This window comes from Hibiscus syriacus, unplaced genomic scaffold (genome assembly GCF_006381635.1).
Source record: "Hibiscus syriacus cultivar Baekdansim isolate YM2019G1 unplaced genomic scaffold, ASM638163v2 tig00112517_pilon, whole genome shotgun sequence".
Lineage (NCBI taxonomy): Eukaryota > Viridiplantae > Streptophyta > Magnoliopsida > Malvales > Malvaceae > Hibiscus > Hibiscus syriacus.
Window position 1 is genome coordinate 811,852 of NW_024063353.1, and position 18,126 is coordinate 829,977.

The window sequence follows — 18,126 nt, forward strand, 5'->3', positions numbered from 1 at the left end:
ATGGGGAAATGCACTTTCCAAGACTTTCTAAACATGGGAAAGGCATTAAAAGAGGGTTGTCAGGTGTTCGGAATGGTGGGAATACCATAGTAGGTGAGTTTGCAGGTTTGGGCATAAGAAATTCAAATATTTCGGCAAATGGGCCGGAGGCCCTATCTGTTGACAATGAGCTGACTGGATCGGAGGCTTCAAAGTTTTTTCCTTCTGGGCCAGGATATACAATTAACAGGTTTGGTAAACTGGTTAAAAACAGGGGAATTATAGAGGCTAGCAGTGTTAAAAACAAGAATAAAGGGACCAGTTGCATTTCAGCTTCGTCTGCCAGTGTAGATATTGAGGTTCCTGATCCTAATTCTTCGCTGATAGTTCCTAACTCGAATTGTTTGAAGAGCCAGTTAAGAAATAAAGCGATGGTGGTGCATAGAAGCTCGCTATCCACAAAAAGTGAGCCTCTACAGAGAAGGAGAATGGCCAGTTACAGCAAAGTTTATAGAAGGAGGGAGAGAAAACATTGGCATGGGGAGATTCATAAGGAAACTAATGGTACAGAGGTTGTTCCAGTTCAAAACAAAGTTTGTGATCAGGTCTGCACGCCAATACAAAAGATTTCTACAGCAGCAGAGCTTAATTCTCCAGGCAGAGAGGAGACAAATTTAGTAGAGAAAGCTGGGATTAGTAGTCTCGATGGAGAGCCAGAGGGTTGTGTTACGGACAGTCATTTGATTAATTCCAAATCAGGATTTTGCAAAAGAAGGGCAAGAAGATCATTGGTAAGAGAAGCTCTAGAACATGTCAATATTTCTACAGCCTCTTCTACAGAATTTTCAGAGCTTTTAGATGAAGCAGTAGCCACATGGCAAGTGAGTCAGATTTTGGGGGTCTCTTTTACTAAGGGGAATGAAGCTTTTCTGGACAAAATAATTAAACTAGAACATGGCTTGAATTTGGCCAGTTGAGTTGCCATAGTGGGGAAGTCAGGTTCTCAAGAAATTTTAATGAAAGACAAATTAGCAATAATTTCATGGAATGTTAGGGGCTTGGGGAAAAGAGAAAAACATAAAGCAGTCCAGAGATTGGTCTCTAGCTCATATCCTTCTTTTCTTTGGTTACAAGAAACTAAAGTAGAGAAGGTTCAAAGGTCTTTTCTGAGAAGGAATGGACTGAATAATCTTCAGAGTGTTATTGAATCTCCAGCTATTGGTTCTTCAGGGGGCTTATTATGTTGTTGGGATGACAATGTGTTTGAGATGGAAAATCACTGCATTAACAGAAGATTCATTGCTGTTGTAGGGAAATTCAGGCTGCATCAATTCAGAAGTGTCCTCATTAATGTTTATGGGCCTTCAGTGGAGGAAGAAAAAGAGAGTTTTTTTGAAGAACTCAGTGTGTTCATCTCTGGACAGAACCTGCCGGTTTGTGTTGGAGGAGATTTTAATGTTTATTTGTGTGAAGATGAGAAGGTGGGTAAAGCACAGAATAGGTTCTCTATGAGGATTTTCTCTCAGTTTATTCAGTCTTTAGGTTTGATTAATCTGCCTTTGAATGGGGGAAGGTTCACTTGGTGTAATAACCAAGATGATCCAACTTTTGTTAGATTGGACAGATTTTTGGTGGATGGTCAATTTTTAGCTACTTTTCCTGAGATTTCTCAGTCTCTTATTCCTAAATCCATTTCAGATCACAATGCTATTTTATTGAAAGATGAAGATATTGATTGGGGGAAAAGACCGTTTAGACTCTTAATTATCTGATGGAGGAAGACGGCTTTGAGGATATGGTCAGACATTCTATCACAGATTGTAAGAAGACTGGGAGAAAAGGTGGGATCTTAAGTATTTTGAAGAACTCTAAAGCTGCCATCAAGAAATGGTCAGGGAAGAATAATCAATTTCCGGGAGTAGCAATATCAGATTTGGAAAAGAAAATTCAGAAGCTTGAGGAAGACGCCCAGCAGCTGAATAACAGCTCTGTTCAGGGGATTGCTAAAGAGCTTAGTGTTTGTAGAGCAGAGTTATGGAGACTTCACAGAATTGAGGAGCAGATTTGGCTTCAAAATTCTAGGAAGAAGTGGCTTAATGATAGGGACCGAAACACAAGATTCTTTCATACTTGTGCTTCAGTTAGGAGGAAACGAAATGCTCTGAATGCTTTAATTGTTGATGGGAATACTACTCACGATCCAACTGTTATCAAAGCCAAGGTCAAAGATCATTTTTTCAAAATTTATAATGATCGGTCTACTTTAGAAGTTGAAGATATTGGTTTGGTTTTCCCCAGAATTTCTTTCGAACAGAATATGCTTTTAGAGAAGGAGTTTTCCGAGGAGGAGGTTTGGGAAACTCTAAAGTCTTGTGATAGTAATAAAGCTCCGGGGCCCGATGGATTGAATTTGGGTTTTTTTTAAAGGTTTTGGTCTGTTCTTAAGGGGAATATTATGCAGTTTTTTCACAGATTTTTTGTGGGGAAAGAATGGGAACATGGTATTAACCATACTTTTATTACCCTTATTCCTAAGGAATCTAACATTGGAAGTCTTGATGATTATAGACCTATAAGCCTAGTAGGAGGAGTGTATAAGATATTATCCAAGTGTCTTTCAAGGAGGCTTAGAAGTTGTATAGGAGATCTTATAAGCCCGACTCAATTCACTTTTATTCCCGGTAGACAAATTTTGGACTGCTCACTCATTGCTAACGAGGGTATTGATTATTGGAGGAAGAAATGGCTAAAGGGTTGTGTGTTTAAAGTTGATTTCAAAAAGGCATGCGATACGGTTGACTGGCCTATCTTGTTCAAGGTGATGGAAAAAATGGGTTTCGGTTTCACATGGATAAGTTGGATTAGGAGATGTGTTTCTACAGCTTCAATCTCAGTGTTAGTTAATGGGGTTCCATCCGAGGAGTTTCCAATGGCCAAGGGTCTTAGACAGGGATGTTCACTCTCGCCTTTACTTTTTAACCTAGTGGGGGAATTATTGAATCTTTTAATTCGAAGAGCTGTTTCGGAGGGTTTATTTGCTGGTTTGACAGTTGGCAATGAGGAGGGGTCTTTAATCTTTCACACTTGCAGTTTGCGGATGACTTAATTATTTTCTGTGGAGCTTCGAAGACTTAAATTATGAATGTGAAGAGGGTGCTTAGAGTATTTGAGGTTATGTCAGGGCTGCAACTAAACCTGAAGAAAAGCAGACTCTTCGGGATTAATATCCCAACATGAGGTTAAAACTTGGGCAGATTCTATCGGTTGTTTGGTGGGAAACTTCCCATCTAATTATCTAGGCCTCCCTCTAGGTTCTACTAGGAATTCCTCTGTTATCTGGGAACCAGTGGTACAGAATTTCCACTCTAAATTAGCAGGTTGGAAGGCTGCTACTCTTTCTTTAGCAGGGAGACTGGTTTTGATCAAATTCGTTCTGTCCTCACTACCTACGTATTTTTTGTCTATTTTTAAGATTCCAGCTTCTATCCTCAAGACTCTCAATTCTATTATGTCTAATTTATTATGGGGAGGGGGCAATGGTATTAAGAAGATACACTGGGTTAAATGGGATGATGTCTGCAAATCAAAGACTGAGGGAGGCTTGGGAGTTCGGAATCTGATTTTTATGAACAGAGCATTGCTAGGGAAATGGTCTTGGAGGTTTGCAAATGAGAGAAATTCTGTTTGGAGGAATTTTATTTGTAGCAAATACAACATTGACTCTTCTAGACTATTGTTTGACAGCAAGATTACTTCTCAATCCTCCTGGTTGTGGAGATCAATGGTTAATAACCATTTCAAACAAGACTCATTTGGTTGTAAGTTCCGTAGTTTGTGCAAGTTTTATGTCGGAAATGGTAAGCATGTTCGATTTTGGCAAGATAGTTGGGCTGCTGATTTTCCGTTTCAGATTCTATTTCCTAGACTGTTTTCACTGTCAACTAATAAATTCGGTAAATTTTGTGAGTTCGGGGAATTTATTTCTTCGGGTTGGATTTGGGATGTTAAAGTTCGAAGAAATTTAAACGATTGGGAGCTTGAACAATGGTGCAATTTGGTGAGCATCATTTCTTCTTTCTCTCTATTTATTGAGTCTAGCGATGGATTGATCTGGAAAGGCAGTGGGGATGGGGTTTATACAGTCGGTTCTTATGTTAAGAGTTGTGCTTCAATTTCAGAAGAGTCTCATTTCTGGAACAAGATTGTTTGGAGAGGATTGTTCCCCCTAGAGTTGAAACATTAGTTTGACAAATTGTGCTTCAAAAAATTACAGTTAAATCCGAATTGGTTAAAAGAGGAGTTCAAGGTATTGAGGATGGCTTATGCCCTCTTTGTAAAATGGTTGAAGAATCTTCTTCGCATCTATTCTTCTCCTGTTCGGTTGCGTGGTCTTTGTGGAATAAATTTCTAAATTTTTGGAGATTTAGTTCTGTGTTTTCTGCAGAAGCAAAAAATTTTCTTCTTGCTTGGGATGAGTTGAAATCTAATTCGGTAATTTGGACTTTCATTTATGGGGCTGTTATTTGGACAATCTGGAAATTCAGGAATTACATAGTTTTTGAAGGGGGAAGCTCGATCAGACTGAATTATTCTTCTTAATAAGAGTTAGGCTGGCCTCTTGGTATTTAGCAAAGAATAAGGATGTTTCTATTCCTAAGGACTCCTTAATCTCTGATCCTTCTATAGGGGATTCTTACTCGTCCTATAATTTCTTGAAGTCTTCCATAACCCCTTGGTTACCTCCCCCTACGGGTTTCATCAAGTTGAATGTGGATGCAGCAATTAGTTGTGATTGGGAAAAATCAGGTCTGGGTGGTCTTATGAGGGATCATTCTGGTGCAATCCTCGGTTCTTTTCAGGAACCGGATGGTTCTGGACCTCTAACATTGAAGGAACTTAAAGCTATCCAAAGGGGTATCTCTTTCTTTACCTCTGTCCTAGGGAGGGTTAAAGATAGGTTGATCATAGAGAGTGATAGCAGAGTTGCAGTAGACTGGATCAATAAGGTTGTCCCATGTCCAGCTGTTTATGGTTTCATTGTTAGAGATATTGTTGAGTGTCTTAAAACCGTCGGGGGGTTGTTAGATGGATTGCAAGGACAGCTAATATGGATGCCGATGCTATAGCAAAGGCTGGTATAGGTTGATTTATGTTGTTGACTTCTATAGTTCGGTTTTAAGGCTCAAGAATTGTGTAAGGGTACTACTTGGATTTTTTTTTCCAAGGTTGTAATTCTTATTTCTTCAATAAATTATAAGGCACTCTTTCCTCCTTCCCATGATTAAGAAGCTTCTTTACAAGTTTCATTAATCAAGAAGAAGGTTTTTAAAGAGACCTTCAAATCTTATCAAAAAAAAAAAAATTCTATTTTTTTTTCTACTGCCTTTAATCTTGTTATTATTGCCCTTACTTTCTTGGAAGGTGATTCCCTATTTACCCACGTAGAATTCTTCCTACTCCTTACTGTACTCAACTCTCTCCATTTCCCTTTTCTTTCTCACTTAACCATCTTTTTGCATCTCTCTCTCTCTCAGAACTCTACCATACTATTCTTAGCTTTCTCAAAAACACTTTCTGGTTTCGAAGCTGTACCTTACGTACATTCCCTAACACTTTCTCTTCTTCTCCTGTCTCTCTTCTTACCTTATCTGATAATCTCTATATATATTTTCATTCCTTTTTCCTCGGTTGGTTGTTTTTTAAAGACCACGTTTGAGTTTGTTTAAGCCAAGCTGAACTTTGTCCCCCCCCCCCTTTTCTGAGCCTTGAATTATCTAACAACGAGGATGCTTATCAGTGGCAATCATTTCGTTTTGGCTTTTTGCATTTTATGCTTGGGTGTTTGGTGCTGTGGCCAAGCAGACAATACTGAAGAATCAGCAGCAGCAGCTCCCATGGAGAAGCTGAGCAAGCTGCTTTGTACTCTGCTATACAAGGGTTTGTAGGTGATTGGTGGAATGGCTCGGATCTCTATCCCGATCCTTGTGGTTGACTCCTATTCAGGTATGATTTTACCTTGCGGTTATAAGTTGTAACCTTGGTGGAATTGCATTTACTATCTCACTTTGGATATTTCAGAGAAAAAGTAGTATGCTTGATGTGGCTTGTAGTTAATAATATTTGACCATGAGGCATGAGTTGAATGCATAATACCAAGTACCAATCTTGTTTGATTCACATTAATTATTTGATTACGTGGTAATCTCGTTGATTATTTTTTTCTACAGGGTGTCTCCTGTGATATCAATGGTGGCTTATGGTATATACTACTATAAGCATTGGTCCTGTTCATGACAACTCTCTTGCTTGTGCCACTAATGTGAAATTTAGGCCACAACTCTTCCAGCTCAAGCACTTGAAATCTCTCAGCCTTTTCAATTGTTTCATATCTCCTAGCAGACATCCGGTTACCATCCCCGGCGATGACTGGGAAAAACTTGCTAGGAATTTGGTGTCATTAGAGTTTAGGTCCAATCCAGGTCTCATAGGCGAAATTCCTACTGCCTTTGGTTACCTCAAAAAGCTCCAATCTTTGGTCTTACTAGAGAATGGTTTAACAGGAGAAATACCAACCAGTATTGGCAATTTAACTAACTTGAATCGTCTAGTCCTGGCTGGAAACAGGTTACTGGTGAGATCCCAGATAGTTTTGGAATGTTGAATGAACTGCTGATCTTGGATTTAAGTAGAAATTCACTCTCTGGTCATTTACCTCTAGGCCTTGGTGGTTTAACATCTCTGTTGAAGCTTGATTTGAGTAACAACGGATTGAAAGGGAGGCTGTTTGCACATATTGCATGTCTGAAGAATCTGACCCTTTTGGACTTGAGACACAACAAGTTTTCAGTGGTCTAAGCCACCATGTTCTTGATATGGTCTCTTTGGAAGAGTTGATGTTGTCTTGCAATCCACTAGGTGGTGACATTATGAGCTTGGATTGGCAAAATTTGCAAAATCTTGTCGTTTTGGATCTCACCAACACAGGCTTGATAGGTGAAATCCCTGAATCGTTATCTGGATTGAAGAGACTGAGGTATCTTGGTCTTGGTAACAACAACCTCACAGGCAATCTCCCACCAAAGCTTGCATGTTTGCCCGATCTTAATGCACTTTATCTAAACGGCAACAATCTGACAGGAGTGCTAAAATTCTCCCATGTCTTTTGAGAAAATGGGAAAACGTTTCGGGGCTTGGAACAACCCGAATCTCTGCTATCCGGTTGAGTCAATGACAACAACAACAACTAATGGTCCTTATGGAGTAAACCATGCCAAAAAGGTGCAACTTTGATCGAGCCGAATCCCACGGCCAAGTTGGGGATGATGGGAACTTGAACAGAAGCAATTCCCATTTCATAGCTTCATCGGGATTCCCAAGCTATGGCATCCATGGCCATGGGGCTAGGCAGTTAATCTTGGTAGATGCATTGATAACAGTACTGCTATTTGCATCTTTTCGTATTGATCCTAGGCCTGATAACTGACTTTTTCGCATGCCAAAAAGTTGTTGGCTTTCGTTTCTTCTTGGGATCTTTGAAATCTAAAAAAATCAAGCTGATATCGTTTCTGAAATACAAATCTTTCATTATGGGACTTGGGATTTTTTTAATTGGATTTTCAAGGTAGATAATGGAATCAAGTCTAAAATACAATCAACTAATACAAAGTTAAAAAATAGATATCAGTTATAACTTAAAAATTACATTCAAAATATTTTGGTTATAATTGAAATTATTACCATATAATTGAAATTATTATCAATGATAAGTTATGCGTTTAGTATCTAAGTTATTAGTTTTGGTTTGTTTTAGTATCTAAACTTTTAATAGTTTTTGTTTTATGTTAGTATCCGCCGTCAAAAATTTAAACAGACAAACTCGTTGATTGTCGTATCTCCATTCGTCGATTGTTGCATCCGTCGGTCGATGAAGTCTAAATTTACATCCCACAATTTTTCGACCCTTGAACATGATTCCGACTTTTATTTCATCGAAAAATGTCTCAAGCTCCTTAAATCGATGGTAGACTCTTCGACTTATTCATGCTCCGATCTTTGACACTCGATGGGCCTGAAACTAGACTGTGTTGGTCAACTTATCATTCCCTCGTGATCCATCGATTAGATTGATCGTCTGTCCATCGGAAGCCGAAGCTACGACTTGTCGGTCCGTCTGTTAAGTTTTTAAGGACGGGTACTCAAATAAACTTTATGTATGATTTGAAAAAAAATATGAAAGGTAATTTAGATACTAAATGCATAATCCATCTCATTATCAATTATGTAATTTTTAAAATTAGATAAATAATATTTTAAGTTAATATAATATTCTTTTTACAATTATAATTATATTAATTTTTAGATTAGTTTTAATAATATTAAAATCAAAATTTGTCACGAATTAATTTTAAATTAGTCCATCCAACTATGAAACTACCCAAAAGGAGGAGTTTTTATTACATTGAAAGTGCTTGCACGTATTGCGACCTACAAGGCTAGTGTCGTAGGCTGTGCAGTGTGTTTTAAAGAAGATAATGATGTGAAATGAGAGTAGTGACCAGACTAGAATTAAAACAATTACCTCCTTTTAGTACTCTAAAAGGATTAGACATAATGGCAGCTGAGGCCATTAGTTGTTCTGGTTTGGTTTGTTCTACAGTTGATGGAGGTCTGACTGGGCATGCACAAAGTCGGATTTAAATCCGATTCGGATCGGTTTTTATCCTATCTAATTTTTTCACATAGCCAAAAAACTGATTTATAAAAAAATCTGTTCGGATTCTAACCGGTTTGGAAGGCCGGATGGTGTAATTGGTTTCGGTTTGAAAAAAAATTGGTTTTTTAAAAAGACCGAATATAAAAAAAACCGATTTTAATATTATTAAAATTACATCGTCATCAATTGCAACAAAGTTTATGATAATTGAAATACTTAAATACTTACAAGTTCGCTAAATTCAAATACTTAAAAACTTCCAAGTTTGATAAATTCAAATACTTAAAACTTCCAAGTTCGATAATTGAAACAAAGTTTACTATAATTGAAATAAATACATCTCCAACCTATTTATACATGTTAGGGTGGTAAAATGGTAATTTTTTTTTTATAGAAAAAGCGATAAAAAAAGGTTCACAAAAATCCCCCACGACTATATTACAACTAGTTTTTTAAACCCAAACTAGTTTTTTCGGATAAAAATCAGTTCTTTAATCGGTTTCTTCAGACCGGTTTTTAATCCGGTAAAAAACCGGTTGTCTAATTTTTCCCCAAACCGATATATTATCCGATTTTAAAATATTCGATCCGGTTTAAAAAACCGATTTTTCCCAATCCAATTTCATATATTTTTTTAACCCCAATTGAATTGAATGTGCCTTCACTTCAATAGTGCCTTAAATTAAATTACCATCCCTTTGATCATCCTGATAATATATGTGTATATATATATATATTATTTATTTTATGTACATTACAGATAATTTTAAAACTATAAAGAAGTTTAAAATTTTAATTATACGAATTACATATCAACATCTTTGAAATTTTAATTGATATCTCAATCATTTATGACATCCATTCAATAAAAAAATATAACAAGTATAGATATGAAATTTTGATAAATTAAAGCAGTGTTGATGGATTCACAAGAGGTGATGGATCTTCAACTGTTTTGGAAAACTGAAGCCCAATAATGCATCAGGCGTCTATACTGATTTGGATTGGATGAGAATCCAGATACTCTCGTATCATAAACACACCGAACACATTAATAATACGTACACATCATAAATGTGCATCTTAAATTTATATTATATGAACATATAAAATAACTTAATATTCATATAAATGTGTTCGTGTGTTATATGATACGAGAATAACTAATATGCTACTTATGTAATTGGACACTGCTTCAAGTAGTCCCTGCACGTACATCTTTCATCGTGCTTAACAAAAAAACCTAAAGCTTAGTGGACCAAAAAACAAGAGACCCTAAACTCTGATCAGATAAAACGCTGAGTTCAGGGCCACCGGCACCATCCGGATTCATCATGTAAAAGGCTTCTGAGTCTTTAGACCCTATGACCCTCTCGAACCTGGCTCTCATGTACATCAGCTCACCTTCGGACCCATCTCCATTCCCGTCGAAGTTACCCGGCAACACACCCGCGCCCATCGAAATGGGCTCCACCGATTTCAACACTTTCCATTCCTCGGGTCCGCACTCACTCGCCGCGAACCCACATTTCTTGCCATTGCAGTACGTCCTCCATACGGGCTCCTCCAGCAACTTCACCCCTTTCTTCCCCGTCTTCTTCTCGCACTCCAACGCGATTAACCAACCCGGACGCCATTTCCTTGACCAAAACACTCGTCGGCATCGCGAGTTGGATTAGAAACGCCGGGCTTAGTTTCGCTTCTTCTTGAAACGCGAAATGGATGTGACCACTCTTGTATCCGAACAGGGTTCCCACCACTTTGGTGCCCAAACCGACCGATACACAGACCGGTTCTTACCGAACACACTTAGAGCTGACCGAAGCCTGGAAACCGACACAACCGGCAGCTTCTTCTCGGTGGTGGAACTATTCGAACCTCCCCGCTTCCTTGGCTTCATCACAAATGAGAGGTAAGCTAAAGGTTAAAATTTCTCCCTCGTCGTCGTCATCATCATCTTCGACCTTCTTTTTCCAGTTGAAATATCTCCTGGAGAAGGAGAAAGAAGAATCGTGGGAGCTCTTAGCTATTATCTTCATATGGGAAGGGAAAGGCAGGAGCAAGTAATAAGTTCCGATAAGTGAGAGAGAACGTAGTGTTATAAAACGGAGAGTGCCAATCATTTTAACTCATCTCCTGACAAAAGGGAGGTTGAGCAGCCCCACCTAACAGATAACATGAGTAAACAAATGGACAAGATAACTGAGAGAGAAAGGGACTAGCAGAGAAGTATAGGAGAATAGTGGGGAATCAGAGGAGACAATAGCTGTGTAATTTCTTAGTCACGGGGCATAGTACGCTGAAAATAAGGGGAGTTGTGGGTAAAAACCAGAGAGTGGAAGGGAGAATCGAATGTCGAAACTGCGCTAATTGGAAACTGTTAATAGACAGCTAAAACTACACCAACTTATAAACCCATGCCCTTGTGCTCTTTCAAGTTCTGTACTTCGAAATACAATAGTGGCCTACACACCGTAGCCCAAGCTCCATCTACTTACTGCCTGTCGGAGTTATCCGAGTCATCAATGCATTAGGGCCGCCTCCTTTGTGTTTTGCATCCTTAATGTCATTTTTCCCCGAAATTGAGATAAAGATTATTGATAATCTGACTCTTGCAAAAAGCAGCTGTCTTTATGGACTCAGCAGCCTGCCTGGATTGAAGCTTACTTTAGGTTCACACTTCATTACAATTATCTTCCTCCTTGAATCAAATTATCTTTGTGGTTAGAGAATTTATTGTTATTTTATAAGTATCGGGTTCAAGCACCAACGATTACAGTAAGAGTGATTGAACGTTTATCATCAAATAATTAAATATCTAGAACAAATATTACTTCGTAATCATGTTAACTTAATCAAATAATATATATTTTTAGAGTAAAATTGTAATAAGTAGTAAAACAATTGATAAAATTAAAATTCAAGTACCAAATTGGGAGTAAAATATTTTATATTCAACTTTAAGTGAAAATATCTATACATATATCAAATATTTAAACTTTTTAGTATCGTACGAAAAAAAGCTCAATATTATTAGTTAGTCTAAATTATTAGCAAAGTTAACTATCAGTTAAAATTCCAAATTGAATTATTGATTAAGTCTCAGCTTGATTGATATGATTATATTACAATATAAAAAAGTATAAATATCCCAATAGTTTTTTTCTTTTGATAATTAACATCTCAACAGATTAAATATCGGATAAAAAACTAAAATTTAGTGCACCAAGTCTCGAGAAAAGAAAACAAAGAAACTTCCTACAAGGCTATTTTTTTATTGGTATAAATAACGATATTTGATTAATTCAGATCGAATACTACTAAGACAATGACGACTCATCTAACCTAATTAACTCCATTCAAATCACTAAAATTAAAACTTATGATATTACTTAAATATTTAATATCTAGACCCACTAATCAACTCATTGTTAGTTATAATGCTATTCTTTATTACGAGTTGTGTATATATATTGGATGTCAATGTCAAAAAGTTAATACTACTCAGACTGACTATCGTAACCATTGAGCCAATAAATTCATGCAGAAGGAAGTGACCTGAGAATAAGACAGGCCACAACAAATGCAACGGTCTTTTGTTGAAAATTTGAGCTTGAAGAGAGACTGATCGAAGCTTTTGTCTCCCTCACCCACCACGATTACCGCTACAGTGATTTTCGGGTACAGTCAGGGAAAGATCGAGGAATGATTAGGATAGTGTCTCTTGAAAACGTTAAATATATATATTTTAAATTTTTTTTTATATTTTATTGATAATCTATTTTATTTTTAAAATTTTAAAAATTTATCATGACATAAAATTTTGTAACCGTCTTAAATATAACCCAATTGAATTTTGGTTCATCACGATTAAGTCACATCCGCATGATAAATTGTTAGAAAAATGGCTTGTTTAACCCATTTTTTCTTCAAATTCTTGGGCACCGACCTGATTCACGGTTCAACTAACCAGGATCCCATGGCGATATGTTCAGTTGAAGTTGACCTAAATCTACAACAAGTGCATATGATTTTTTTCCTGTGCCATTCCAACCATTTATATAATAATAATGATTTTACTTAGGTAGTTTAAGAAGGACGTGAAGTTTGTTGAGTCAAGATTAAGCAAAACGAGTGAACATTAATGCATTAAAAGAATTAAATTAGAAGTAGAGACCTCAAAAGATAGGTCTTTAGTGGTGTGATATTGGGCCGTGACTGATGCGCAGATTGACAACCAACCGAAAATCTGTTCAGCGTAACCAATAAGTTCATTAATCAAACCCCACTAAAAAGTACAAACCACCTGTTAGTCTAATGAGATAAGGCACTAGATCTCTTAAGTAAGATTAGTTATTCAAATCCTAGCGATTGCAAATGGAGTAAAAACTAGATTGAGAGAGTTCTCTTGTCTCTGCAATGCCCAATCTAAATTAGTCGATCAATAGATTGAACATTGAAGGTTTTGCATTACCCATTCGTCCCCAACACTTCGGATCGGTTTTGGGGATACTATTTATGTTTCAGAGATTTTTTTGTCTTCATCCCTTATGGATCACGGGTTCATTTAATCCACATCCAAAAAATGAACAAACATTTTTGAATTCAATGCAACACCTAAACTTGTAAGATATATTAGATTGTCTCAAATTGTTCTCTATCTATAATATGAAAGTTTCAAATGTCAATATTCATTAAACACCCCATGTATGTACAATCTATCAATTTTAGTCTCAACAAATCAATGTATATTAAACAATAAAATATCTACACTTCAATTTTAGTTCCTTTGAGATGTAACAGTGACAACACATGGATAATACCAATGTATATGTGCAATCTTAAATTTTGTAAAATATCTGAACCCTACGGATATTTTTGAGGATCCCTGTGATTATTCACACGGGTACGATTCAGTTATCCTATGGTTCGAATATAACAATCCTCCTATCCCCATTTGAGCTTCGTGATAAAACTTCCCCATCCCATATCTGTGGGTGAAGATTTCAGTTATTCCCCAAATTCGTCGGTTTGGATCCCATGGTTTTTGCTTTTCCCCACCCGATTACAACCCGTAGTTATGAAAAAAAACCTCTCTTGACATTCTATTGATTCAATTGACTCAACAGATGCACTATTCACCTCAGACTTAGCAGCTCCAAAAACACGATTAGCCCAAAAACAACACGAAGAGCCACACCACACGATCAGCCACAGGAGCACTAGAGACACTGACTGTAATTCAGCAAATGGAAACACGTTTTCATCAAACACAACGTCCCGAAATAGGTAAATCTTACCTCCTGGTGCCAAACACATAACCCCAACATTGTGTATCATAACCAAGAAAAGTACATGGAGTAGACCTGAACTCCAGTTTGTGTGCCTGAAAATCACGTAAGCATGGAAAATATTTGCAACCAAAAACACGTAAATAATCATACTTTGGTTTCTTAAAACAACGCTCAAACGGAGACATACCAACCAAGACTTAGTTGGAAGCCGATTGATCAAATGACTACTGTAATAGCGTAAGACCAAAACTACATAGGTAACGACGCTAGAGCCAACAAGGTAAGAGTAACTTCAACAATATGCCGATGCTTCTTTTCCACCACACCGTTGCTCCAAGGTGTCAGGACAAGTGAACTGATGATGAATTTCGGCCTTCTGAAATATAAGAGTCAATGAACAAACTCACTACCCAATTACTTTGAACCTCCCTTATCTCAACATTGATTAAGTCTGAACCTCTGCTGAAAATGAAGAAATGCATCAACAACCTGAGATTTGCTTTCAAAAAATACAACCAAGTGACGAGTACAAGCATCAAGCATCACATAATATCGAAACCCATTTGACATCACATGAGGTGGACCCCCAAAGATCCATAAAAACAAGCTGAAAAGGAGTTTCATACACCGTTTGAGAATTAGCAAATGGCAACTTATGGCTCTTTCCAAGCTGACAAGAAACATATGTTGGTTTTTGGCAAATTTTGAATCCCACATGGTTTTGTATAAGGAGGAGGAGAAAATCTTTTATTATAAATAGAGCCCTCTCCCTTAGTTTAGCATCCCACAAATATAAGACTTCTTCTATATTAAAGGTTATTTATACTATTTCTCTCTTGTAATATTTCCTCTATTAGTGAAATATTATTTTAGTAGTGCTCGAGGACTATGCATAATTTTGGCCGAACCTCGTTAAATTTTGGTGTTCTTTTATATATTTAATAGCTATTGTCGGATATAGTTGTCGTTAATTATTGTCCTATTAAAATTACTTGTCTTGATAGTTCTGTCTAAGGAGAGTGGGTTTAAGAGAGACCATTGTGAACCCTCCACTCTTTCCTGGGAATCTACCTTGGGGTGATTTTTAGTACAATCGTTTTCACACTAGTCACCTAGATAATAGTTTTCAAGGTGGATTTGTTATTACTAGTGGAAATTAACCCGAATTCCACAACAATTGGTATAAGAGCTCTTGGTTTATTTAGTATGCTCTGTGGTTGCGGTTAGGTTGATCTTCCACATCAGAAAAAAAAAATTTCTTAGGCTAATTGACATTCCACATTGACAACTATTAAAGAATTTGTAGCAAAAATGGTAGACGACACAAAAAACATCTACATCGTCGTCAACAGCTTCTTCATCTTCAATTTTGGCAAGAAATACTGTGACAAATGTTAGATTTGTAGGGGATTTTTTATGGCACGATCATTTCGGCATGTGGCAAAGTGAGGTTCTAGGTGCCATATTTCAGTAGGGTCTAGACATGCTATTGAAGGAGAAACCAGATGTTAAGGAGAAAGAATGGAAGATGATCAATATTGGCATGTGATACTATTCGATCCTGTCTTTCTAGAGAGCAAAAGTATGCATTTTCTAAGAAAAACTTTGCAAGTAAATTGAAAGGCACTAGAGGAGAAAATTTTGAAGAAAGCGGTCAGAACAAGCTTCTAATGAAAAAGAGATTGTTCCGCTTCAACTATGTACAAGTACACTATTAATGATCACTACTAGCTTTAATCAGTGGTGACTGATCTGATGAATATGGACGTTACTTTTGAATATGAAGATTGGCTCTAATATTGATGGGATCACTTCCTGATGAGTTGAGTATATTGAAACTACTCTACTTCATGGGAATTTTGATGTGTATCTCAGTGAAGTAACAACTACCTTGTCTAGTTATGAATTGGAAAGAAAGACAAACAAGAAAATACAAGTGTCGAAGCGAAGCTCTTGTTGTTAGGTCAGAATAAAGGAAGGAGAGTGAGATCGAAGTCAAAGTCTAGATTGAGCAAAGATGAATGTGCCTTTTGTCGGAAAATGGGCACTGGAAGAAAGAATGTCCCATGCTAAAGAATAAAGGCAAACTTGAAAGGGGAAAGGTGTCTCTGAATCAAATGTGGGTCGAGTATGATAAGCAGATGCAGATTCAGATTTCGCATTCGTTGATATGCCATCAACCAGTTGTTTCAGTTCATGGCTGTTAGATTCAGTTGGAGCCACCATATGACCCAATAGAGAATGGTTCTTTGATTTTTAAAGAACTAAAAGGTGGAAATCTACATAGCAAATAATTCCCTCTTGACACATTGGGATTGGTTAATTCGCTTGAGGAATCAATATGGATAATCAGAACCTTAAAGGTGTTCATTATGTACCAGATTTAATGAGAAATCTCATCTATATGGGAACCTTAGAGTCAAAAGGTTTAGAAGTGAGGGCAAAAGATGAGATTATGACGATATCTTGTGCACTGGTGATAATGAAGGGAATTGGAAAAGAAAACAATGTGTATTACTTTATGGGTAGTACAATTGTTGGGACACAGCAACAGTGGCAGTTTACTGATAAACAGGAGTCAGAAGCAACCAGGTTATGGCATATGCGCTTGGGGCATGGTGAAAAACATTGAAATTGCTGATAGATCAAGGATTATGAAGGGTTGGGCTTGCAAATTAGTTTTTTGTGAGCATTGCATCAAAAGGAAGAAGACGAGGGTGAAATTTGGAACAACAATCCATGACTAAAGGTATTTTGGATTATGTTCATTCAGATGTATGGGGGCCTTCCAAGACAACTTCATTGGGAGGAACACACTATTATGTCACCTTTGTTGATGATTTTTCCGGAGAGTTTGGGGTATACAATAAGACAAAAGATAAGGTGCTAGGATTTTTCCTTAAATGGAAAAAAGATGGAGGCAGAAAAAAAAATCAAACGTCTCCGTACAGACAATGGGTGAAGAGTACAAAAATGATCCATTTCTGAAAGTTTGTGAAGAAGAAAGGTATTGTCAGGCACTTCACTGTCAGATATACACCACAACAGAATGGGGGGGTGGCAGAGCGTATGAACCGACATTAGTGGAGAAGGTTCGGTGTATGTTGTCTAAGCTGGGTTAGACAAGAATTTTGGGTTGAGGCTTTGGTCTATACTGTCACCTTATCAACCGCTTACCATTGACTACTATTGGTGGTAAAACACCATTGAGAAAAATGGTTTTGAGAAACCTGCTACAGATTATGATTCCTTACATTTTATTGGTTGCATACTACCTGTTAAGGAGTCAAAGCTGGATCCAATAGCAAGAAGGTGATCTTTATGGGGTCACCTCTGGTGTGAAAGGCTATCGTCTTGGTGTCCAGAAACAAAGAAAAAAAATTCAGCAGGGATGTTACTTTGAAAAATCTACCATGTGAGAAATGTGACTTCAGAAAAATTGGAGAAGACAGATGGAACTCCCAAAAGGTGGAGTTTGAAGGAAGCAAAATTGTCCAGCCAGTAAAGAAATTGATGTTAACTCTCATGGTAGGAGAAGAGTCAGATGGAGAAGAGGTTCAGAGACCCAAGAACCTCACAGCAACATGAATCAATTGCACTCAGAAATGGAAAGAGGACCATTAGACAAGCTGCTCGTTATATTGATATGACTCTTTACATCACCAAATGCAATTGATGACGTTCCTGCCACTTTTAATGAAGCAATCCAAAGTTCAAAATAAAAAGTGGAGGATCGCCATGAATGAAGAAATACAATCCCTTCAAAAGAATCAGACGTGGAAACTAGCTAGTCTTCCGAAGGGAAAGAAGGCAATTGGGTAAGTGGGTATATGCAAAGAAATATGGATTTCTTGACAAGAATAACATTCGCTACAAAGCAAGATTGGTGGCTAAAGTCTACGCTCAAACGGAGGGGGTTGATTATAATGAAGTATTTTCTCCAGTTGTAAAACATTCTCCATCAGAATTTTGTTGGGTTTTGGAACTAGCGCAGTTGGATTTGGAACTAGTTCAGATGGATGTAAAATATGCATTTTTACATGGAGACTTGGATGAGGAAATCTACATGACAACCAAATGGATCAAAGTTGCTGAAAAATAAAAGATGGTGTGCAAATTAGAAAATAGTTGTACGGATTG

The 18,126-nt window shown here is 37.2% G+C and overlaps 2 pseudogenes; one reads left to right on the top strand and one right to left on the bottom strand.

The window, feature by feature from the left end:
• Positions 1-5,705: 5,705 nt before the first annotated feature.
• LOC120181192 lies at positions 5,706-7,475 on the top strand (annotated as a pseudogene).
• A 2,460-nt stretch (positions 7,476-9,935) lies between these two features.
• On the bottom strand, positions 9,936-10,592 carry LOC120181165 (annotated as a pseudogene).
• Between the last annotated feature and the right edge of the window lie 7,534 nt (positions 10,593-18,126).